Source organism: Terrapene carolina, unplaced genomic scaffold (assembly GCF_002925995.2).
Source record: "Terrapene carolina triunguis isolate 2854851 unplaced genomic scaffold, T_m_triunguis-2.0 Scaffold714, whole genome shotgun sequence".
In the NCBI taxonomy this organism is placed as follows: Eukaryota; Metazoa; Chordata; order Testudines; family Emydidae; genus Terrapene; species Terrapene triunguis.
In genome coordinates this window covers 21,642,527-21,667,429 of record NW_020665065.1, presented here as the reverse complement: position 1 = coordinate 21,667,429, position 24,903 = coordinate 21,642,527, and the positions used below count along the sequence as shown (strand labels likewise).

General features: G+C 51.2%; 1 protein-coding gene across 1 annotated transcript in view; it reads right to left on the bottom strand.

Annotated features, from left to right (window-relative positions):
- ECE1 (endothelin converting enzyme 1) overlaps positions 1-23,166 on the bottom strand; it is a 160,008-nt gene extending 136,842 nt beyond the window's left edge. Inside the window, exon 1 of the mRNA XM_026660062.2 lies at positions 23,133-23,166. The gene's annotated coding sequence lies outside the window, so the exon portion shown is untranslated. The remainder of the gene's footprint in view (positions 1-23,132) is intronic.
- Between the last annotated feature and the right edge of the window lie 1,737 nt (positions 23,167-24,903).

Here is a 24,903-nt window from a genome sequence, read left to right as displayed (position 1 = left end):
TGAAAGCTAAGGAAAGAAGATGCTTTTCTTTCTTTGCACAATGCATAATTAACCTGTGGAACTCCTTGTTACAAGGCCAAGAGCTCAGCAGGATTGTAAAAGGATCAGATATGTATACAGAGAATGAAAACATCCACCACCAATTCATATTCATAGACTAGGGACTGAATGGCTAGGAAGCAGTTCTGCAGAAAAGGACCTAGGGGTTACAGTGGACGAGAAGCTGGATATGAGTCAACAGTGTGCCCTTGTTGCCAAGAAGGCTAACGGCATTTTGGGCTGTATAAGTAGGGGCATTGCCAGCAGATTGAGGGACGTGATCATTCCCCTCTATTCAGCATTGGTGAGGCCTCATCTGGAGTACTGTGTCCAGTTTTGGGCCCCACACTACAAGAAGGAGGTGGAAAAATTGGAAAGAGTCCAGCGGTGGGCAACAAAAATGATTAGGGGGCTGGAGCACATGACTTATGAGGGAAGGCTGAGGGAACTGGGATTGTTTAGTCTGCAGAAGAGAAGAATGAGGGGGGATTTGATAGCTGCTTTCAACTACCTGAAAGGGGGTTCCAAAGAGGATGGATCTAGACTGTTCTCAGTGGTAGCAGACGACAGAACAAGGAGTAATGGTCTCAAATTGCAGTGGGGGAGGTTTAGGTTGGATATTAGGAAAAACTTTTTCACTAGGAGGGTGGTGAAGCACTGGAATGGGTTACCTAGGGAGGAGGTTTTTAAGGTCAAGCTTGACAAAGCCCTGGCTGGGATGATTTAGTTGGGAATTGGTCCTGCTTTGAGCAGGGGGTTGGACTAGATGACCTCCTGAGGTCCCTTCCAACCCTGATATTCTATGATTCTATGTTGATTTCAACCCATAAAACATAAAGGCTGGTCAATTCCAGTTTCCTGTGGCAGATCATTAAAAATGCAGCCCTGTGAACAGGAGTCAAAAGCAAGAGACTTCCCCTACACAGTAGGAGCCTGGCCACAAAAAGCTGATCCCTTCTGTGACAGGGTGTTCATCCCATCGCAGCCAGAAGAGTTAAAGAGGCTAGGTGGGCCAATTAACTGCCTAGCCTCCACTTGGGGGAGGAGCCTGGGAACAAGGAGGACCAATTAAAGGATGATGCTCATCTGGACAGGAACAGGTGGGGCACATATAAAGCCAGGTAACTGAGGGCAGAAAGGTGCTGCAGGGAAGAAGGCTGCAGTCCCTGTCTTAGAGGCTATGGAGAGAAGGGTGCTGGGCTGGAGGGAAGGTTGTACCCAGAGGCGGGGCCGGTGCAACCTATTAGGCGACCTAGGCGGTCGCCTAGGGCGCTAGGATTTGGGGGGGTGGCATTTTCTTCGGCTGCGACCGCAGCGGCCGGATCTTCGGCCGCCCCCGTCACCGCTGGCATTTAGGCGGAGGGAGCTGGGGCAGGAGGGCGCGGGGAGGGCCGCCTGCAGCAAGTAAGCGGGGGGGGGAGCGGCATGCAGGGGAACTCCCCGCCCTAGCTCACCTCGGCTCCGCCTCCTCCCCTGAGCACGCCGCCCCGCTCTGTTTCTCTCCCCAGCCACTCCAAGTCCCAGCCTATCCTCCATGAATTTATCTAGTTCTTTTTTGAACCCTGTTATGGTCTTGGCCTTCACAACATCCTCTGGCAAGGAGTTCCACAAGTTGACTGTGCATTGTGTGAAGAAATATTTCCTCTTGTTTGTTTTAAACCTGCTGCCTATTAATTTCATTTGGTGACCCCTAGTTTTTGTGTTATAAGAAGTAGTAAACAACACTTACTTATCTACTTTCTCTACTCCAGTCATGATTTTATAGACCTCAATCATATCTCCCCTTAGCCATCTCTTTTCCAAGCTGAAAAGTCCCAGTCTTATTAATCTCTCCTCATACGGAAGCCGTTCCATACCCCTAATAATTTTTGTTGCTCTTTTCTGAACCTTTTCCAATTCCAATATATCTTTTTTTGAGATAGATAGATAGATAGATACCTAGACCCCCCACTGAGCTGCCTGCACCCAGATTGTCCCACACAGAATCCTCTCACTCCACACCTGGATCTCTCCACACTGAGCCCCTCCACACTTGGATCCTGCCTGGTTGAGCCTGCCTGCCCCACACCTGGTGTGGCTGGCACAGAGGAGCAGGGCCCCAGGATGTTTACGGGGCAGGCCCAGACCTTGTGCTGTGTTAGAGTCGGGTGCAGCCTCACTGCTGAGTCCATGTCCCAGGGGTTGGGGGCGCTGTAGGGTGATCTTCCACCTTCGTGCAGCCAGTGGCCTGTGTTCCCCACTGCCATGCTGGAGCCTCTGCATTTATTTATTGAAAAATAAATAAAACTTACAGTATTTTGCAGAATTTTAAAATATTGTGTGGAGAATCTTTAATTTTTTGGCACAGAATGTCCTCAGGAGTAGATGGGAAACCCATGACTGTAGCAGTCTTAGCAGCTCCACTGAGCTGTTGCCTGTCTGTGGCTGTCCCTGTTACTTGTACAACTGCTGCTGTTGGTTCCCAGGCATTCTGGGGCTGTACAGTCCAGAAAGGAGGGATCTACTGTAGCACAAATTTTTGGTGTTACCTGTTGGCAGCTTACAGACAGCACTTGGTTTGGCTGTTGTTTGAGCTGCGATGCCCTTTGTCCTGGACATCAGCTCCCTGCAGGTGGAGATGGTGCCCTCTATGGACAGGCAGGATATCTGTTGGGGTACTGCTGCCGGAGATTGGCTGGGCCTGTGGACGAAGTGAAAGGTGATACCCCTAGTTTCCAGGCATGGTATCCATGCCTTTGCTAGGTGACCCACAGAAGTAGCACCAATTGGTGTTGTCCATCTGCCCCCATGTGCTTTCAGAATTTGACCATGTGTGTGCCTCCATGGGGTGGGCAGCAGCAGAGCCAGGGCTGCTGCTGATAATGTTCTGCATGTGGGTCCAAGGGTCTGAGAGCTTTTCACAAACACAACTGCAGGAAGCCCCTCTGGGGTGAATCATTACCCCTTCTATAGGTGGGGAAACTGAGGCACACAAAGGGAATGTGACTTCCTCAAGGTCACACAGTGAATCAGTGTCAAAGTCAAGAATAGAGCTCAGGAGTCCTGACTCCCAGGCCTGTCCCTTTACCATACAACCAGCCGTCCTCCTGCTCCTTGTCTGCTTCCTGGCCTGGGGTGAAGCTGCAGGGAGCCTGGGGGCAGTGTGGGGCCACTCTGCTGTGAATGAGATTCCTAGCATCGACAATGTAGATCCTGGACTTGTCCATTCTGTGACCATCAGAGTTTTCTCTGAGCTTCAGAAAATGGTACATTCCCTTGCATACAGTTCTATAGCAATCAGGCCACCTGGATCAGTAATGTCATTCTGGGATCTGGGGGCCTTGAGGGGCAGCAGCCCCACCATTCAGCGCTACAGCAATGGCCTAAATCCAGAGGAGACTCCTAAGCGCAAGGAGTCGGGAAGTCCCAGATCAGGCAGCTACATCGCACACACTCATACATATGGGCTTAGGAATCCCGAAGGGGCCTGAGAGCGCCTCCTTGGTATTGCTGGGACACGCATGGAGGAGGGTTGCTAGAGAACAATCTAAGGCACATTCCTATCCCCAGGGCTGAACACGCTGCCTCAGCAGCTGTCCGCCCTCTGCCAGCCCGGCGGGACAGAGCTGGCATCCAGAGCAGACTACTGTGGTCATGTAAATTATCACTCTGATCATTTTTGTCATTCACCCAGATACCACAATGACAGGCACACCGAGAAACCATGAAATAAATACAACTCAGATGGTTTGCATGGGGAGTGTTGTGCTTCGGGGATCATGTTTAGCCTTGCCATGCTGGTGTTTTCACAGCTGTGCATTTACTGGCAATTCCCCGCCACAATATACTGGAACTTTCTCCAGTCTCCAGGAGCCCTACGTCCTACCATAGCATATGGGCAACCAGTGAGGCCCTTGCTCTCGGATACTAGGAGTGTGGGCTAGTCATTAGAGCAGCACACAAAGAATCGGAACTCCTGGATTCTATTACCAGCTTGTCAAGTATCAGGGGGTAACCGTGTTAGTCTGTATCTACAAAACCAACAAGGAGTCTGGTGGCACCTTAAAGACTAACAGATTTATTTGGGCATAAGCTTTCGTGGGTAAAAACCTCACTTCTTCGGATGCATAGACTTTCACTCTATGCATCCGAAGAAGTGAGGTTTTTACCCACGAAAGCTTATGCCCAAATAAATCTGCTAGTCTTTAAGGTGCCACCAGACTCCTTGTTGTTATTACCAGCTTGCAACTGACTCATTCTGAGCACATTGCTACCCTGCTCCATTCCTCAGTTTCCCCAACTGCAAAATGAAGGGTAATAATACTGACGTCTAGGATGTTGTGGGGCTTCATTAATGAATACTTCTAAGGTAACTGTTGGGTGAAAATGGGCTCTAGGGTCCCAAGTAGCTTTAATAACAATCCCTTTACAACTTCTGATAAGAACTGGTGTAGGGTCATGTGTAATGTTTACATGTGAAATATTTTGCTTTGGTTGTAAGCACTGAGGGCTGTGTTCCCAGAACCCTCTTTGCTTGTGCCTGGAAAGTGCTGATGCAAAACGCAGAAGCTGGCTGCTTTGTGGATAAAGTGCCACATCAGGAGATCTGGGATGGATTCTGAGCTCTGCTCTGAATGCCTTTTGTGACCTTGGGAAAGTCGCATAGGCTGGGATTGTCAGATGAGCTGAGTCCTTTGAAAATCTGTCCCAGTGTGAGCTGCTGGATGCCGAGCACTACTGCAGATCTGGGGCTTGTCAGCATGCCTATAAATGGGAATAGAAGACTTAAACTTTGGCCCTGAGCTCTTGGAAACCTTTGCCCCATAATATCCCTGAGCCTCAGCTCAATGGGGCTACTACAGCTTCCCTTTTCTGACCTCTTGGCTGCTTAGCTTTTCAGCTCATAGGGGCAAGGATTGTCTCTCACTGTGTGTTTGTGCAGCACCTAGCACAACGGAGCCCTGACTTTCAATGGGGCTTCCACAAGACAATCAATACCAATATGATTATAATAGAATAATATGATAAATAACAATGACTTAGATTCTCAGCTCTGTGCTGCAGGACCTGTCTCCCTTCTGTTTGTACAGCGCCTGGCGCAGTGCAGCCTTGCTCTGTGGCTGGGGTCCCTAGGTGCTACTGCACTAAGGAATAACAATTAATAGTTGTGGGCCCAGTCAATCTTACACCAGCAGGCACATCGCTAATAAAGCCCCCAGCCCTGCTTACGGTAGGCTGGCAATCCTGGCCTGACTGTATTTCCTGAGACTAACTGCACAGAGCAAGAAGGTGTAAGTGCAATCCATACTTGCAAACTCTAGAGGGCGCTTAGAGGAGAGCAGAGAGGAATGAGAACTGAGGTTAGTAGCTGGCCTGAAACAGAAACCTAGTTTAATCATCCTGGCCTTTTGGCCCTTGCAGCTGCAGAAAGGCAGGTTTATTTCCAGTTGGAACCTCCTGTTACCGGCCCTGGGCCCCCATGTTGTCAGTGTCACCAGTCCTGCTCCTGCTACACAGAGCAGTGATTTCCATCAGCAGGGGTCACAGAGGAGGTGCACTCACTCCAATGCAGATTGAAGTGTGTTTGCAGCGTGTTGGGCTCCTGTCCAACTGCACTGGCTGGCATGGTTGGGGAGCTACAGGGGGAACTCTCAGCCCAGAGCCCTTGCGGAGGCAATGTCCACATGGTGCCTGGGCAAAGGGATTGTGCATCTACTCCTACCCCCAGGGTATGCTGCTCATAGAGGCACAAACAGCTTGGTGACCTCGGGTTGACCCTTTGCAGCACTGGAGCCGCCTCACCTCCAGCCTACATCATGCACTGACTCCACAGGGACAGACCCCTTTCTTGGCAGGCAAGTGCAGCATCTGTGAAAGCTCCTCCCTGTTGCAAGGCACAAGGTTCTGGATGGAGCCCAGAGGCTGGATTCACTGGCCAAGGCTGCCATCTGCTGGCAACAAACTGTATTTCCAATCAACTGCAATAATGGGGTGAAGGCGGGAGAAGTACAGCTAGAGTGGTACTCAGCCTCCAGCAGTGTGACCTCAGAGCACAGGGGGAGCTGGGCCAATAGCCTGACCCCTGCAGCATGACATCAGAGCACTGTGGCCAATCCAGTTTGACATCCTGCCCCAGCCCCCTAGATTCAGACCACTGGCGAATGCATTGTGGTACCCAGTTCCAGCAGTGGCTGGATGCTCCAGACCAAAACTGTGTCCTCGCCTTCTCCCTTGCACATATTAGGATGTTTAACAAACAATAACACCCTGTTTAAAAGGCATTTGGCTGAAGGGATTTGTTGCTGGGGACGTGTCCTAACATCAGGCTTTGGGCAAACACATCAAAGCTGCAAGGCAGAGCCCTTGACCGTGGCATTCACTAGCACCTGGAATCAAGGTGAGCGAGCCTATCCCTGGTCACCTTCAGAGTGTGATGCAAGAACAGTGAAGCTGGAGCACAGCCCTGCAGCATCTCTGAGGTGCATGCAGCAGCTTGACGTGAGGCACCAGGGAATGAGCAGATGCTCTGGGGTCTGGAGGCCTGGCCTCACCAGCCACGCCAGTGCATGAGCTGGGGAGTTTGGGCTCAGCTGTCACGCGGCACCAGAGAAAGTGGCTCCGTGTGCTGGGTGCTGGTCCCTTCAAAGCCCTCTGGTTAGGGAACTAGCCTAGGGCGTGAGAGACTCAAGCTCCCTGCTCTGCCAGACTCCCGAAGTGACCTTAGAATCATAGAATATCAGTGTTGGAAGGGACCTCAGGAGGTCATCTAGTCCAACCCCCTGCTCAAAGCAGGACCAATTCCCAACTAAATCATCCCAGCCAGGGCTTTGTCAAGCCGGGCCTTAAAAACCTCCAAGGAAGGAGACTCCACAACCTCCCTAGGTAACGCATTCCAGTGCTTCACCACCCTCCTAGTGAAATAGTGTTTCCTAATATCCAACCTAGACCTCCCCCACTGCAACTTGAGACCATTGCTCCTTGTTCTGTCATCTGCCACCATTGAGAACAGCCGAGTTCCATCCTCTTTGGAACCCCCTTTCAGGTAGTTGAAGGCTGCTATCAAATCCCCCCCCCCATTCTTCTCTTCTGGAGACTAAACAATCCCAGTTCCCTCAGCCTCTCCTCATAAGTCATGCGCTCCAGACCCCTAATCATTTTTGTTGCCCTCCGCTGGACTCTTTCCAATTTTTCCACATCCTTCTTGTAGTGTGGGGCCCAAAACTGAACACAGTACTCCAGATGAGGCCTCACCAATGTCGAATAAAGGGGAACGATCACGTTCCTCGATCTGCTGGCAATGCCCTACTTATACAGCCCAAAATGCCGTTAGCCTTCTTGGCAACAAGAGCACACAGTTGACTCATATCCAGCTTCTCGTCCACTGTGACCCCTAGGTCCTTTTCTGCAGAACTGCTACCTAGCCACTCGGTCCCTAGTCTGTAGCAGTGCATAGGATTCTTCCGTCCTAGGTGCAGGACTCTGCACTTGTCCTTGTTGAACCTCATCAGGTTTCTTTTGGCCCAATCCTCTAATTTGTCTAGGTCCCTCTGTATCTGATCCCTACCCTCTAGTGTATCTACCACGCCTCCTAGTTTAGTGTCATCGGCAAACTTGCTGAGAGTGCAGTCCACACCATCCTCCAGATCATTAATAAAGATATTAAACAAAACCGGCCCCAGGACCGACCCTTGGGGCACTCCGCTTGAAACTGGCTGCCAACTAGACATGGAGCCATTGATCACTACCCTTTGAGCCCGACGATCTAGCCAGCTTTCTATCCACCTTACAGTCCATTCATCCAGCCCATACTTCTTTAACTTGGCAGCAAGAATACTGTGGGAGACCGTATCAAAAGCTTTGCTAAAGTCAAGGAATAACACATCCACTGCTTTCCCCTCATCCACAGAGACCTTGGGCAAGTCCCTTACCTTCTGTGGGTCTCAGTTCCCATGTTCCAGGGTGAAGATGGTGATGGGTGCCATATAAGTATAGACAGGCTATTTGACTATGGAAGGGCTGGACACCCCAGTACTAGCTGGGAAGTTCCCAGGACTTTCTGGGTCCTATTCACCCCTGACCTCGGTGGCATTTTCACCAGCGATGGCCCTGTCTCTTGCTGTGGTTTGAACCATGTTCCCAAGGGTCTCAGCTTGGCATCACAACCCCCTAGGGGTTTCAAGTAGATGCCAGGAAATTGTGGTCACTCTGCCCTTCCTACATAGGAGGGAAGCCCAACTAGATGGGAGGGGGACACTGGCTGCGGCTCTGGGGTTCTAGGCTGTCAGGCCTGCTAGTTGGAGTGGTGGCTGAAGCCGAATGTAGGGTTGGGACCGGGCGGAGGGCACTGCTGAAAGCAGGGTCTGGGGACAGGTCATTTGCCAGATCAGGATCAGAGACAGAGTCTGGAAGGTGGCCGAAGGTCAAAGTTGGGTTGGAGTCAGTCCAAGAGTCTGGGGGTCAGGAGGCAACATCAGGTAGGGCATGGACAAGACTGATGCACGCTGGAAGAAAGTTTGGCAGGAAAGGACAGATCGAGGGTCGCTGGCAGCCTAGCGAGGCAGCAGGAGGGCTCTTAGCTGAGTGTGGCAGTTGCACAGACTAACTTGCAGCTCTGGAGTGGAGGTTGAAAAACCTGGGTGCTGGAGTCATAGAATATCAGGGTTGGAAGAGACCTCAGGAAGTCATCTAGTCCAACCCCCTGCTCAAAGCAGGACCAACCCCAACTAAATCATCCCAGCCAGGGCTTTGTCAAGCCAGGCCTTAAAAACCTCTAAGGATGGAGATTCCACCACCTCCCTAGGGAACCCATTCCAGTGCTTCACCACCCTCCTAGTTGTAACTTTAGCACTCTCGTGGCCAAGATGGAGTCTGCTGGGCAGGCAGCTCTCGCCAAGAGGTGGCGCGCGCAGGAATGCAGCAGGAGAAATCCCTTCCACCCCAGGGGTACCTGTTCCAAATCCCCCAGAGTGAACACACACACACACACACACACCAGAAAAGTACAATGGGTATAGGAAAGGGAAATATTTATTTACAGAGGGATGAGAGGAGAAAAACAACAAGGGGAAATATGGGGGAAGCAGTAAAACAGGGCTGCATCCAAACCAAGGCCCCACAGGTAGCACAGTCTGGAAGGGCAGACACTGAGCAATGTGTCTGCACACAGAGTTCAGGAGTCCTGAGCAAAGTTCCAGTCCAGTGGTGAGTCTTGGGTGCTCCTGGTCGTCTTTGGCGCCAGTGAACTTTCCCCCAACAAACCCCTCTGGTGCCCTTTTCTGCCGCTCTCTGCAAAGCCACAGAGAGCAACCACCTCCCCACTTAACTAGCCAGCAGCCTCCCTCCTTGTTCCCAATGCAGAGTCCCAAGCCCCAGTACTCACAGCCCCATGCAGCTCTGGGCAGCCGTGATACTGGGTCCAGCTCCAGCCTGTCCTCCTCAGGCGATTCCTCCCTGGCACAGTGCTCCTTCTGGCTCCTGTCCTGGGGTGTCCCCAATCAGCCGCCCTTCCCAAGCTTCAGGCAGGTTCTCTGCTGCTTCCTTTGCCAGGGCCTGCTTGCTGCAGCCCTTCTCTCTAGAGCTCCAGAGCCACCCCCTCCTTTCTCTCATTGCTCCCCTCCCCCATTAGGAAAAAGATTTAAAGGGACCATGCTCTCCAAACCCCAAAGGGGTTACATAGTGAAATAGTGTTTCCTAATATCCAACCTAGACCTCCCCCACTGCAACTTGAGACCATTGCTTCTTGTTCTATCATCTGCCACCACTGAGAACAGCCTAGCTCTATCCTCTTTGGAACCCCCCTTCAGGTAGTTGAAGGTTGCTATCAAATCCCCCCTCACTCTTCTCTTCTGCAGACTAAATAACCCCAGTTCCCTCAGCCTGTCCTCCTAAGTCATGTGCCCTAGCCCTCTAATCATTTTTGTTGCCCTCTGCTGGACTATCTCCAATTTGTCCACATCCTTTCTGTAGTGGGGCGACCAAAAGTGGACACGATACTCCAGGTGTGGCCTCACCAGTGCCGAATAGAGGGGAATAATCACTTCCCTCGATCTGCTGGCAGTGCTCCTACTAATACAGCCCAATATGCCATAGGCCATCTTGGCAACAAGGGCACACTGCTGACTCATATCCAGCTTCTCATCCATTGTAATCCCCAGGTTCTTTTCTGCAGAACTGCTGTTTAGCCAGTTGGTCCCCAGCCTGTAGCAGTGCATGGGATTCTTCCTTCGTAAATGCAGGACTCTGCACTTGTCCTTGTTGAACCTCATCAGATTTCTTTTAGCCCAATCCTCCAATTTGTCTAGGTCACTCTGGACCCTATCCCTACTCTCCAGCATATCTACCTCTCCCCCCAGCTTAGTGTCATCTGTGAACTTGCTGAGGGTATGTAGCAATGCGGGACTCACCCCTGCGATGCCTCCTGCTGGTTGTCTCTGTGAATTAGCTCATCCAGCCTCCGGAGCGCCCTCTGCAGGCCGGTGTGCCACTGCCGCTTGGCCCCTGTGTCCCTCCCGGACCCAGTGCCCCATTATCTGGGGTGCTGCCCCCTGGCCATACACCCCTCAGTTTCTCCCCTCCCCTCCCCAGGGAACCCCCACCCACTATCCCCACCTCCCCTCAGTTGTAGGCTACTGCCAGTCACCAACTCGCCCCTGCGCTCTGGGGCAGACTGCAGTGTCAGCCACTCATCATAGGCAAGATTGGGTCTGGGCCTGCTGCCTCTCTCTGCAACCCAGTGCCTCTATGGGGCCTTGGACAAGGCCTTGCAGCCTAGGGAGTTGCCAGCCTGGAGCTCCCCAACCCCTCTGGCCTTTCCCCAACCCTGCCTTACTCTAGGTACCTTGAGCTTCCCAGCAGCCAGGCCCCTCTCTCTCTGAAAGCCCTCTTATAAGAGCCAGCTGTGGCCTGATTGGGGCGTGGCCCAGCTGTGGCTACTTCCCCAATCAGCCCAGGTTTTCCCCTACCACAGCCCTCTCCCAGGGCTGTTTTAAGCCCTTCAGGGCAGGAGCGGGGTTACTGCCCAGCTACAGGGTGCAATTCATCCCATCATCCAGATCATTAATAAAGATGTTGAACAAAACCAGCCCCAGGACCGACCCCTGGGGCACTTCGCTTGATACCGGCTGCCAACTACACATCGAGCTGTTGATCACTGCCTGTTGAGCCCGACAATCTAACCAGCTTTCTATCCACCTTATAGTCCATTCATCCAATCCATACTTCTTTAACTTGCTGGCAAGAATACTGTATCAAAAGCTTTGCTAAAGTCAAGATATATCACATCCACTGTTTCCCTCATATCCACAGAGCCAGTTATCTCATCATAGAAGGCAATCAGATTGGTCAGGCATGATTTGCCCTTGGTGTATGCATGTTGACTGTTCCTGATCACCTTCCTCTCCTACAAGTGCTTCAAAATGGATTCCTTGAGTACCTGCTCCATGATTTTGCCGGGGACTGAAGTGAGGCACAGGGACAGGCTGCTTCAGCAAGGCTGAGGGTTGTCACTGCAGGCTGTGCTGGAGGGGTGGGTCAATGTACCTAGTGATGCGCTGGGGAAACAGGCGCCCGCCCACCCACATCTAATGGCCTTTCCCCTCAGCCTAAGGGGAGGAACTACCAGACCCTGACGTCAGCTAAGCACGGGGGACAACTAATGACAAAACAGGGTCAGGAGTGAGGATCGCAGGTTTGAAAGCAGGGAACCACAGGGGGACACCGAGCAGAGAACCTTGGACAGTGCCCACTGCTCCTTGAAGGCATCCAGGGAGCCAGTGGATGTGGCCCAGAGGAACTCTGCCTGGAGAGGTGAATTCAGGAGGGACCTGAAGTAGTGCACTGGGGGACATGAGGGGTGGAGAGCCTGGGGGTCCACCAGTTCCTCCAGTCGTAGTCCAGGAGGTCTTGGATCCTGGTGGCACCTGCCAGGACCAACCTCCGGGGCACCGAGGGGGATGCCTCCACCTGCACATGGAGCTGGGGGTTTTGTAGCAGGGGCTCTGCAAGGAGATATTCTTCCTCAGCAGCTGCCACGAACCTGATCACCAAGACCAGCTTCCAGGTCTGGAGGAGGTCCTGGTAGAAAAGCAGCAGCTCAGAGAGGTCTTGCAGAAGACCCCTCAGATGGAGGTAGAAGAGCTGCTGGTCGTATTGGAGCTCCCGGGGTGGTGGAGGAAGGCGTGCACTAGCATGCTCCATGACAGACTATTTGCACCATAAAGGAATGTCTCCAGGGCCTGGAGGCGGAAGATACAGACCTGACTGTGGAGAGGTGGGTGGCGGAAAGCTGAGAATCTAAAAGCTAGTGTCTGTGTTGATGCAAATTATCTGGCTGACAGGGAGAAGAAAGACTGTTAGCACAGAGAGCCCACCCAATTAGCCAGTGAATTCTGTTAAGCAAAAGCAATCAGGGTTTGGTCCTTCAGGACAAGGAAAAAAGAGAGAACTTACTTTTGTCACAGGCTAACCCTAGTATCAGAGGGATAGCCGTGTTAGTCTGGATCTGTAAAAAGCAACAGAGAGTCCTGTGGCACCTTTAAGACTAACAGATGTATTGGAGCATAAGGTTTTGTGGGTGAAGGCCCATTTCGTCGGATGCAAGTGGTTAAGTTCGTCGGATGCATTTTAGGTTAACCCTAAAATGCCCAAACCCCAATGGTATTGAACCAAAGGTTCATGACAAACATGATGGTAAATGGACACTTGCAATGGATTGGTTGCTATTGCTAATGGTAATTTTTGTAACTAATGTGTTGCTATTACCAAGAACTGTAAAAATGTACAATGTGCCTAATCTTTTGAAAAATCCCTTGAACATGTTAAGAGTGATACATGAGAACACACTTGTTAAAAGTCCTTGTTATATGGATGTTTCACAGTTAATGCCTGTAAATAGTCTTGGAACTTTTCACAGGGGAAAAGACATTCCAGACCTAATGTGCTGTATGAAAGGGGAAACTGAGGCACACTACTATATTGCTTTCACGGCTAAATGCCAAGATTCCTATACTATGGACAACATTAATATCTACATTGACTTGATGTTAATTGGGTTCCAAACATTTGCCAGAGCTTGTATAGATAAAGTAGCTATGTTCTTTAGCTCTTGGCAAGATCACGAGTCATACAGGAATCCTGCTGCAAGAGCAGATCCAATCCCCTATTGTTCTAACCAAGTTTTACCTTGAGTTTGTAAAGAGATTCAATCACGTTATTGAACATGACTTTGATAAACCATTTCTGTTATACACTGATATGGCTTCTAACCCCAATACTAGCTGTAGTGAGACAAACCCAAGGACGGGGAGCTTTTGGGATGTGTCAGTGATGCTGGTGTCATCCCTTCCTGCATCAATTTAGCGTTGGGGGTGTGACGTTACTGACATAATCTGGGATCATTGTTGCAGCCGAGGTCCTGTGGTGGCACCGGGTCTTGTGTGGGGTGTCTGGGACGGGGTTGTGGTTTGCTGGTTGTGATTGTGCTCTCTGGGTGCATGTATCATTTGTGTAGGTGGAGTTGTGGGTGTTGGCTCTATCCTGTCTGTGTTTCGGACTTGTGCTCTGCTTCTGGGTGGAGCCGCGGACGGGTTGGTGTGGGCTCTGCCTGACCTGCTTGGTGGCCCATTGGGGACCATCGGCAGCACGGCTGACCCATTGAGAGGGGGTGGATGCGCCTGGTGACTCAGCAAAGTATGCAGGGACTAAATCAAGGGGCTCAGATAATCTTCATCCAAGAATATCAAAGGAACTGGCACATGAAATTACAAGCCCATTAGCAAGAATTTTTAATGAATCAGTAAACTCAGGGGTTGTACCGTATGACTGGAGAATTGCTAACATAGTTCCTATTTTTAAGAAAGGGAAAAAAAGTGATCCGAGTAACTATAGGCCTGTTAGTTTGACATCTGTAGTATACAAGGTCTTGGAAAAAATTTTGAAGGAGAAAGTAGTTAAGGACATTGAGGTCAATGGTAATTGGGACAAAATACAACATGGTTTTACAAAAGGTAGATCATGCCAAACCAGCCTGATCTCCTTCTGTGAGAAGGTAACAGATTTTTTAGACAAAGGAAATGCAGCGGATCTAATTTACCTCGATTTCAGTAAGGCATTTGATACGGTTCCACATGGGGAATTATTAGCTAAATTGGAAAAGATGGGGATCAATATGAAAATTGAAAGGTGGATAAGGAACTGGTTAAAGGGGAGACTACAACGGGTCATACTAAAAGGTGAACTGTCAGGCTGGAAGGAGGTTACTAGTGGAGTTCCTCAGGGATCGGTTTTGGGACCAATCTTATTTAATCTTTTTATTACTGACCTTGGCACAAAAAATGGGAGTGTGCTAATAAAGTTTGCGGATGACAGAAAGCTGGGAGGTGTTGCTAATACAGAGAAGGACCGGGATATCATACAGGAAGATCTGGATGACCTTGTAAACTGGAGTAATAGTAATGAATTTTAGGATTCATTACTAATAGTAATAGGATGAAATTTAATAGTGAAAAGTGCAAGGTCATGCATTTAGGGATTAATAACAAGAATTTTGGTTATAAATTGGGGACGCATCAGTTGGAAGTAACAGAGGAGGAGAAGGACCTCGGAGTATTGGTTGATCACAGGATGACTATGAGCCGCCAATGTGATATGATCGTTAAAAAAGCTAATGCGGTCTTGGGATGCATCAGGCGAGGTATTTCCAGTAAAGATAAGGAGGTGTTAGTACCATTATACAAGGCACTGGTGAGACCTCATCTGGAATACTGTGTGCAATTCTGGTCTCCCATGTTTAAGAACAATGAATTCAAACTGGAACAGGTTCAGAGAAGGGCTACTAGGATGATTCAAGGAATGGAAAACCTGTCTTATGAAAGGAGACTCAAAGAGCTTGGCTTATTTAGCCTAACCAAAAAAAGGCTTAGGGGAGATACAATTGCTTTTTATAAATATATCAGAGGGATAAATATCAGGGAGGGAGAGGAATTTTTTAAGCTTAGTACCAATGTGGACACAAGAACAAATGGATATAAACTGGACATTAGGAAGTTTAGACTTGAAATTAGATGAAGGTTTCTAACCATCAGAGGAGTGAAGTTCTGGAATAGCCTTCCAAGGGGAACAGTGGAGGCAAAAGACATCTGGCTTCAAGACTGAGCTTGATAAGTTTATGGAGGGGATGGTATGATGGGATAGCCTAATTTTGGCAATTAATTGATCTTTGAATATTAGTGGTAAATATGCTCAATGGCCTGTGATGGGATGTTAGATGGGGTGGGATCTGAGTTACTACAGAGAATTCTTTCCTGGGTGCTGGCTGGTGAGTCTTGCCCACATGCTCAGGGTTTAGCTGATCGCCATATTTGGGGTCGGGAAGGAATTTTCCTCCAGGCAAGATTGGCAGAGGCCCTGGAGGTTTTTCACCTTCCTCTGCAGCGTGGGGCACGGGTCACTTGCTGGAGGATTCTCTGCACCTTGAAGTCTTTAAACCATGATTTGAGGACTTCAAAAACTCAGACATGGGTTAGGAGTTTGTTACAGGAGTGGGTGGGTGAGATTCTGTGGCCTGCGTTGTGCAGGAGGTCAGACTAGATGATCATAATGGTCCCTTCTGACCTTCAAGTCTATGAGTCTATGAGATGCCCAGATAAAGCAGCAGGCCCTTGCTCCATTGGATGGCCAGGAGCGCAGATGGGAGAGAACTTGCCTGCCACCCATCCCCGACCATCAGGCCAGAGCTCTTGACCCAGCTGACCCGGGCAGAGCAGGTGAGTGACTGTAGCTGAGTGAGCAGTCTGGTCTGGCTGCAGGTTTGTCTGCAGATTTGTCTGCAGATGGGAAAAGGCGGGGGTGGGGGAAGGGGGGCATGGCATAGAAAAGGTAAGAGACACAGCCTTAGTCCCTATGGTTCTCTCTGGGGAGCCCTGCTGTAAATACCCCTGATGGCCAGCAGAGGGCAGTAGCTATCCAGCCAGGGAGGAATGTACCCCTGCAATTCCAGCGGAAGGACTATGCATCCTCCTGAAGCCAGCCAGGCAGGTGTGTGCAGAGCCCAGCTCTGCTGGCCAGGCGGCGGGCAGCATGACGTGGGCTGGTCAGCTAGTGTGCAGCTCTGACTCTCACAGACCCTCTCCTTTCTCACGCTCTGCCGGTGACTCCCTGCTGGGCTCTGCAAGGCTATTCACGACGTAGCTGAGGTTTCAGAACCACACAACGCCAGTGTGGCTCAGTACAGAAAAGTGACAAGTGGCCAGAACACGACAGGACTAGATCAGGCCTGACAGCTCCAGGGAAGCATGCCAATTCACCCACTGTCTGCGAATGCTCTATCCATCCCAGCAGCGCCACACACTGCCCTCCCCCAAAACCATCCCAGCTGTGCTGCTTCTACTAATACCTACCTCTTCTCTAGCATGACTTTCATGAGTAGATCTCAAAGCACTTTACAAAAGGAGGTTGGCATCATTATCCCCATTTTACAGGTGGGGAAACTGAGGCACATAAAGGGGACGTGACTTGCCCAAGGTCTGCCGGCAGGCCAGTGGCAGAGCTGAGAATAGTCCAAATACAGTGCTCTAACCACTAGGCACCTCTGCGTTAGCAACTGCTGTACTAAGTCTCAGCACTGCAGCATCTGTGCTGGCAGTGGGATTTAACCTTAGCAATGTGATGGGGTGTATAAAGCCCGCACAAGAACTGAAGGGGTTAAAGAGCAACTCTGAGCCCAGATGACCCCCACCTAGCCGTACCTGCAGAGCATGCTCCAGATGGAGGGGGAGCTTAAAAAGTAGCCAGACAGCTCAGAATGAGGCTGACAAGCTAGGGAGAAGGACCTGTTCTGGTCGCTCCTGAGAAGGGACGCTGCAGAAGCCTCTCTTGGAGAAGAAGTGCTGGGCCCAGACAGACTGAAGGGGCAGTTAGTACTTTTTTCTATTACCTTCTTGCTACAGACTGCAAAACTTGGAGAACAGAGTGGGTGGTAGGAAGTGAGCCGAGTGAGCTGCAAACAGAGGGCATTTGCCTGGGGGGCGTTCCTACAGAGTTTTTGCCTTTCAGGCTTCTGTGAGTAGTAAATACAACATCTGAAATGGGTCTTAGAAGGAGGACGACAATATGGATAGTGAGCGATCAGCTGTTGTGACCTGCACAGGATGTGCCATGTTTGTCTTTCTCCCAGAGGATCGAAGCGACTTCGTCTGTACGAAGTGCAAACTGGTTTCCATATTGGAAGAGAAGGTTAAAGCATTAGAGACCCAAGTATCAACCCTGCGTTGCATCAGAGAAAATGAAGTCTTTCTGGATAGAAGTCAGCGTTTGGTACTGCAGGCACAGCATGCTGAAGAATCTGAGAGGGCAGTGCAGAATGGGGAAGAAAATTGGCAGCATGTGACCTCCAGAAGAAGAAAGAGGCAAACCCATGTACCCCAATGCAGATAGAGGTAAGAAACCATTTTCAGGCTCTCTGCACAGGTACTATGGCGGAGAATGGTTTGGAAGAGTCATCTGAGGGAAGGGATCAGAAGGAGACCCCATCAAGGGAAGCATGGGATGCACTGTCCTAGGGATGGGGGTTCCACGACCACCACTCCCAAGAGGAGGAGACAGGTGGTGGTGGTGTTTGGGGACTCCCTCCTAAGGAGGATGGAGTCATCCATCTGCTGTCCAGACTGGGAAACTCAAGAAGTGTGCTGCTTGCCTGGAGCTAGAATCCAGGATTTGATGGAGTGTCTGCCGAGACTGATCAAGCCCTCGGACTGCTACCCCTTCCTACGTCTCCACGTGGGCACCAATGATACTGCCAAGAATGACCTTGAGTGGGTCACTGCAGACTACGTGGCTCTGGGAAGAAGGATAAAGGAGTTTGAGGTGCAAGTCATGTTCTCGTCCATCCTCCCGATTGAAGGAAAAGGCCCAGATAGGGACCATCGAATTGTGGAAGTACATGCACAGATGGTGTTGGAGAGAGGGCTTTGCATTCTTCGACCATGGAATGTTGTTCCAGGAAGAAGGATTGCTAGGAAGAGATGGGATCCACCTAATGAAGAGAGGGAAGAGCATCTTCACAGGCAGGTTTGCTAACCTAGTGAGGAGGGCTTTAAACTAGGTTCGCTGGGGGATGGAGACCTAAGCCATGAGGTAAGTGGAGTAGTGGGATACCGGGAGGAAACACAAGGAGGAGGGTGCAACAGGGGAGGCCTCCTGATTCACACTGAGAAAGCAGGGCAATCAGCGAGTTATCTTAGGTGCCTGAACACGAATGCAAGAAGCCTGGGAAACAAGCAGGAAGAATTGGAAGTCCTGGCACAGTCAAGGAACTATGATGTGGTTGGAATAACAGAGACTTGGTGGGGTAACTCACATGACTGGATCACTGCCATGGATGGATATAAACTGTTCAGGAAGGACAGGCAGGGGAGAAAAGGTGGAGGAGTTGCACTGTATGTAAGAGAGCAGCATGATTGCTCAGAGCTCCAGTATGAAACTGGAGAAAAGCCTGTTGGGAGTCTTTGGGTTAAATTTAGAGGCGAGAGCAACAAGGGTCATGTTGTGGCAGGTGTCTGCTATAGACCACCAGACCAGGAGGATGAGGTAGACAAAGCTTTCTTTGGACAACTAATAGAAGTTTCCAGATCACAGGCCCTGGTTCTCATGGGGGACTTCAATCACCCTGACATCTGCCGTGAGAGCAATACAGCAGTGCACAGACAATCCAGGAAGTTTTTGGAGGGTATTGGGGACAACTTCCTGGTGCAAGTGCTGAAGGAACCAAGTAGGGGCCGTGCTCCTCTTGACCTACTGCTCACAAACAGGGAAGAATTTGTAGGGGACGTAGAAGCGGGTGGCAACCTGGTCAGCAGTGACCATGAGATGGTCAAGTTCAGGATCCTGCCAAAAGGAAGAAAGGAGAGCAGCAGAATACGGACCCTGGACTTCAGAAAAGCAGACTTTGACTCCCTCAAGGAACTGATGGGCAGGATCCCCTGGGAGGCTAATATGAGAGGGAAAGCAGTCCAGGAGAGCTGGCTGTATTTTAAAGAAGCCTTATAGAGGGCCCAGGAACAAATCATCCCGATGTGCAGAAAGAATAGCAAATATGGCAGGCGACCAGCTTGGCTTAACAGAGAAATCTTTGGTGAGCTTAAACTCAAAAAGGAAGCTTACAAGAAGTGGAAACTTGGACAGATGACTAGGAAGGAGTATAAAAATGTTGCTTGAGCATGCAGGGGTGTAATCAGGAAGGCCAAAGCACAATTGGAGTTGCAGCTAGCCAGGGATTTGAAGGGTAACAAAAAGGGTTTCTACAGGTATGTTAGCAACAAGAAGAAGGTCAGGGAAAGTGTGGGCCCCTTACTGAATGGGGGAGGCAACCTAGTGACAGTTTGGCAGAAAAGGATCTGGGGATTATAGTGGATGAGAAGCTGGATATGAGTCAACAGTGTGCCCTTGTTGCCAAGAAGGCTAATGGCATATTGGGCTGCATTAGTAGGAGCATTGCCAGCAGATCGAGGGAAGTGATTATTCCCCTCTATTCGGCACTGGTGAGGCTACACCTGGAGTATTGCGTCTGTTGTGTATTTGGTTGTCGTGGTTTTGTTCCTACGGCAACTGAGTTAGATTATTAGGGGATAGCCAGCCAGTTCCAACTGGCTGGCCAGGTCAGTGAGTGTCTGTAAATAAATGGTTGCTTTGTAAGCTTGCTGCTCTCTGGTTGGGTTACCATATTCAAACATTTAAAAAAGAGGACACTCCACGGGGCCCCGGCCCCACCCCCACCCCAACTCCATCCCTTCCCCACCCCCGGCCCCACCCCCGCCCCAACCCCACCCCTTCCCCGCCCCCATTCCAACCCCTTCCCCAAAGTCCCTGCCCCAACTCTGCCCCCTCCTCTGAGCACCCCACATTTCCCCTCCTCCCTCCCGCTCTGATCTTGGTTGGGGGTTGCTAAGTGCTTCCCTGCTCCCCACTTGCCCTGCAGCCCCTGCACCCCTCCATCTGTGCAGCCTCTGTGCCTCCTGCTCCCCACTCGCCCTGCAGCCCCTGCACCCCCCGCCCCTGCAGCCTCTGCGCCCCCTGCCTGCCCTGCCCCTGCGCCCCCCTGCCCCTGCAGCCTCTATGCCCCTGCCTGCCCTGCTCCTCCTCGCCCTGCAGCCTCTGCGCCCCCCCGCCTCTGTGCCCCCTGCTCCCCACTCGCTCTGCAGCCTCTGCGCCCCCTGCCTGCCCTGCCCCTGCAGCCCCTGCCCCTGCCCCTGCAGCCTCTATGCCCCTGCCTGCCCTGCTCCTCCTCGCCCTGCAGCCTCTGCACACCCCCCGCCTGCCCTGCTCCCCCGCTCACCCGGCAGCCTCTGCCTGGCGGGGGCTTCAGACGCTCAGCGGTGACCGGGGCAACGCGGGTCCCTGCAGCCCCAGCACACGCCGCACTCCCCGCCCCGCGCCGCAGCCTCCTTCCTGCCGCGTGGGGTGACGGGGCCGCAGGAAGGGTCCCCCAGTGGCCGGGGGGTCCCCGCCTGCGAGGGAAGCCCGAGCCGCTGGCTGGGCCCGGCCTCCCCGTGGTCCTGCGAACAATATACACTTGCACAGTTCCTCCCAGTGTCAGTTTTTCAGCTTCCCCAAGCACTAGGGCAGTGGCTGCGACCGCCCTCAAGCACGCTGGCCACCCCTTTGCAACTTGATCCAGTTGTTTAGAGAAATATGCCACGGGACATTTCCAGGTGCCTAATAACTGAGCCAGAGCCTGGCCGAACAGAGTGGGGGAATTTTTAAATCCCTGGGCCAATACTGTCCAGCAAAGCTGCTTTTTAACCCTTCTGTTGTCCTCCCACTCGAAGGAGAATATCTCCTGAGATCGGGTGTCGACTGGAATCGTGAAAAAAGCGTCCTTTAAATCTAGGACCGAGAAATGGGTATACTGCCCCCCTATAGAGGCCAGCAATGTATACGGATTTGGAACAAGGGGGTGCAGAGTCTTAACCCACTCATTGACTGCCCTTAAGTCCTGTACCAGCCGATACGTGCCATTGGGCTTTTGTACGGGCAGAATGGGGGTGTTCCAAGCTGACTGGCATTCTCGTAGTACACCGCACTCTAGGAACCTATCTATAGTCTCTTGTAGTCCCTCTCTGGCTTCCCTCTTAATCGGATACTGTTTGATTCGCACTGGGCTTTTTCCTGGGAGGAGCTGAATATGAACAGGGGTTTGATGGGTTGCCTTCCTGGGACCCCTGATGCCCAGACAAGGGGATACACCTGGTCCTCCCACTGGTTCCACTCTGGGGCTTGCATGGCTGAGGGTTCAACTGCAAGGGTCATTATCCAAGCATTCTCAGGGGGTAAGGTGAGAGTTATATCATCTTGAGTGAAATGCAGGGTGGCACCTAAGCGACAAAGCAGGTCCCGTCCTAGTAGGGGTGTTGGACAATTGGGGAGGTAAACCAGCTTGTGAGATACAGTTTTGTTTCCCAAAGCACATTCCGCTGGGGCATACACTGGGCACTTAGTTCCTTTCCCTGTGGCACCCACCACTGTGAGGGAGTCTGCCACTGGCAGCTGAAGGGGTTGATTTACAGTGGTCCGTGCTGCTCCAGAGTCTACTAAAAAGTCTATTTCTGAATTTCCCACCCGCATTTTTACTCGGGGTTCCGGGGGCAGGATGGTCCATCTCCCCTGACACCCCTAGTCTTGATCCTCCGCTGCCATCATAGGGGTACCTTCCCTTTCAGGGCACTCATTTTTCCAATGTCCCTCCTTTCGGCATATGGCACACTGGTTGTGACCCAGGCGCCTGTCCTGGGAACCGGGGCGCCCACGTCCACGGCCTCTCATTCCCCGGCCCCTTTCACCTTTCTGTGACCTTCCTCTGCCGCCGGCCTGCACTGCTGCTACCATCATTTTCACTTGCCTTTTTTCCTTCTCTCCCTCTCTAAGGGTATAAGCCCTATTTGCAGTCTCCAAAATCTGAGCCATAGACATTCCCATTAAATCCTCCTTTTTCTGCAGTTTCCTTTTAATATCAGGGGCGGCACGGCTGGTAAAGATACCCTTTATAATTGCCTCAGTTGCCTGATCGTCTGGGTCTGCGCAAGTACTCTGCCGGATGGTGTCCCGAATGCGCTGTAGGAAAGCCACCGGACTCTCTTTTGATTCCTGGATTAGCTCATAAGGCTTTGCCCAATTGTTATATCTGACAGCTGAGTGCCGGAGGCCATACATAAGCAGTTCCTTATAGGAGTTAAGCATCCTCAAATCCCCCTCCTCATTCGGATTCCACCGGGGGTCCGCTGTGGGGACAGCGACCTCAGGCAGGGGCTTGCCTTCTCTATCCTCATTATGCCTTCTCTGTGCCTCCTCCCTAGCCTTAGCTATAACCTGATTCCACTCCACCTCAGACAACAAGGTTCTCATAAGTATATTGCAATCATCCCAGTCAGGCTTATGGCTAGCTAGACACCCTTCAAAGATTGAAATAAACTGATTTGGATTCGTGGAGAATTCCCCTGCTTCTGCCTTAAAGGCAGCTAGGTGCACTGGGTTAAAAGGAACATGAGAATACACTGGCACAATCTGGGCTGCGCGATCCTGTGTTCCTGGACGGGCTATCACATTCTCAGTAATCAACGGATACAATCCCACCGAGGGGGTATTCTCTGGAGCCTGTGGGGGTGCTGGAGCCGAAGCGGATACCGATTCTGCCATTACAACTGTGGGAGGGTTCTGGGGATTAGCAGCAGTTACTACCGAGTTTGTCGGAGTCAAATGGCACTTGTGCAAAATATCAGGCCTATTTCTTAACATCATAAACGTATACGCATAGAGATGTTCATTCCATTTACCTGTTCGCTGACAAAACAAAAGTAACTGAAGGATTGTGTTGTAATTAAGTGATCCTTCCGGTGGCCACCTTTCCTGGCACTCTAGCTGATATTGAGGCCAGTCAACTGTACAGAACCTTTTTAATTTACTTCTAAGCATCGAATCTGACCCAAACACATCCCAATTTGCTAGAATGCATTCTAAGGGCGTACACTGTGCCCTACCGGCTGTACTCTGTCCCTGCCCCATACTCTAGGGAGACACTGGGCGTCCCCAGGTCAAAACAGGTAAAGTCCCCACTGGACTGTTCCTACCTTATCCAAGGGTCCAGTTCCTCACCGTCGCCCACACCTGCTTCTACACTACTCGAGCGCGTTGCACCATTGTGCCCTCCGCGGTCGATCACACCACGTCTCCGCCAAGGCCCCCGATGAAGTCACCGGTGCGTCCTGGGCGTCGGTCGTCGCCGTAATCCGTCGGCCGCCAGGAGGGATCCGGGCCAGGCTAAATTTCAGCCTCGAGCCCCACGTTGGGCGCCAAAACTGTTGCCGGCCCAGAGGGCCCGAGGGGGCAACAGGGTTCGTTGCCCGGTGTGCGTCGCACCAATAGACACACCAGGGTGGAGAAGCAAACCAAATTTATTCAAGAGCTCTGAATAGGCACTAGGAGACCAGCATGTCTCAAATCAAGCGCAGCAAATACAAGCAAGTTTCCCATTTTATATTCCAAGCTGTTTGTGTGCAAGCCTTTGTTCTGTTCCCCCCTTTACCCCTCCCTTCCCGACAGCAGTTACAGCAGGCAGTACATAGTGGCGTGTTAGAAAAGTTCTCGTCCGCATGTTTATCTTTTGGCCTTGCAAGCTAAGACGTAGTCTTCTCCCTCCTCCTTTCCCCCTTCTTATCACTACTGCTTCTGCTAGTGTGAGCGAAGCTGCAGCTGTCTGCTAAAAAAAGCTGACCATTCCATATTTTGCTTCAGCATTTAGGTTGTTAGCAGGGAGGCTGGTTAAAGTTCACTAGATGGAATTACTGTGGCTCACTTAGACCCAGAGCAGGGGGGTTTCATCGGCACTTATGGCCTTCCACCCCCACGAGTTACCTGGTAGCTATGCCTAGTGACGCCAACAATATCATCCATCCACCAATGGACTAGCTGAAAGATTTGTGCAGACAATGAAACAAGCTTTGAAATCGGCATGGGGACAAACCTCCATTCCAAAGCGTCTGGATACCTTCTTACTTTCCTACAGAAACACACCTCATGCTACGACCAAGGCATCCCCAGCCTTTCTAATGATGGGACGACAGCTGCGCACTTGCTTTGATCTGCTGAAACCTTCTGAACCCCGACAAATTGTGCAACGTCAGCAGCAATATCAATATCATCAGACGGGCACCCAGAGCAAAAGACCGAACCTTTAGCCCGGGACAGCTGGTTTTGGCTCGGAATTACACTTCTGGAGCTAAATGGGTCCCTGCCACGATCATCACTCAAACAGGACCTGTTTCGTACACAGTCCGGACTGCAGAGAATCTCACCTGGTGGCGACATGTAGATCAGCTGTTGCCAGGTCATGCCAGCCCTCAGGACACATCTTCAGTTGAGTTGTCTGACTTCACCTCTTCTGGCGAGACCCCGAATCAAGAATCACCTGTTCCTGACCGTTCTCCTCCATTAGCGGCTGAGATACCCCTTTGCCCGGCATGAGCTGATACCACCTCCTCACCCGTTCGTGCTGCGAACCCTGAGCCCATTGTCAGGCCTGCGCCCATGGTACTTTCGGGTGCAACAACATCAGAAGTTCGCCGTAATCCACCTAGAGACAGAAGACCTCCTCAATGGCTGGATCTTTAGCTAGGGCGAACCCACGGTTATGGGGCAAAATAATCCCCCGGGTTTAGCTGGGAATGGAGGAAGTCTACCCTCCTTCTCTAGTCTAGTGTTTGTTTTATTTAGGGGATGTTCTTATTTAAGGGGGGAGGAATATGTTGTGTATTTGGTTGTCGTGGTTTTTGTTCCTACGGCAACTGAGTTAGATTATTAGGGGATAGCCAGCCAGTTCCAACTGGCTGGCCAGGTCAGTGA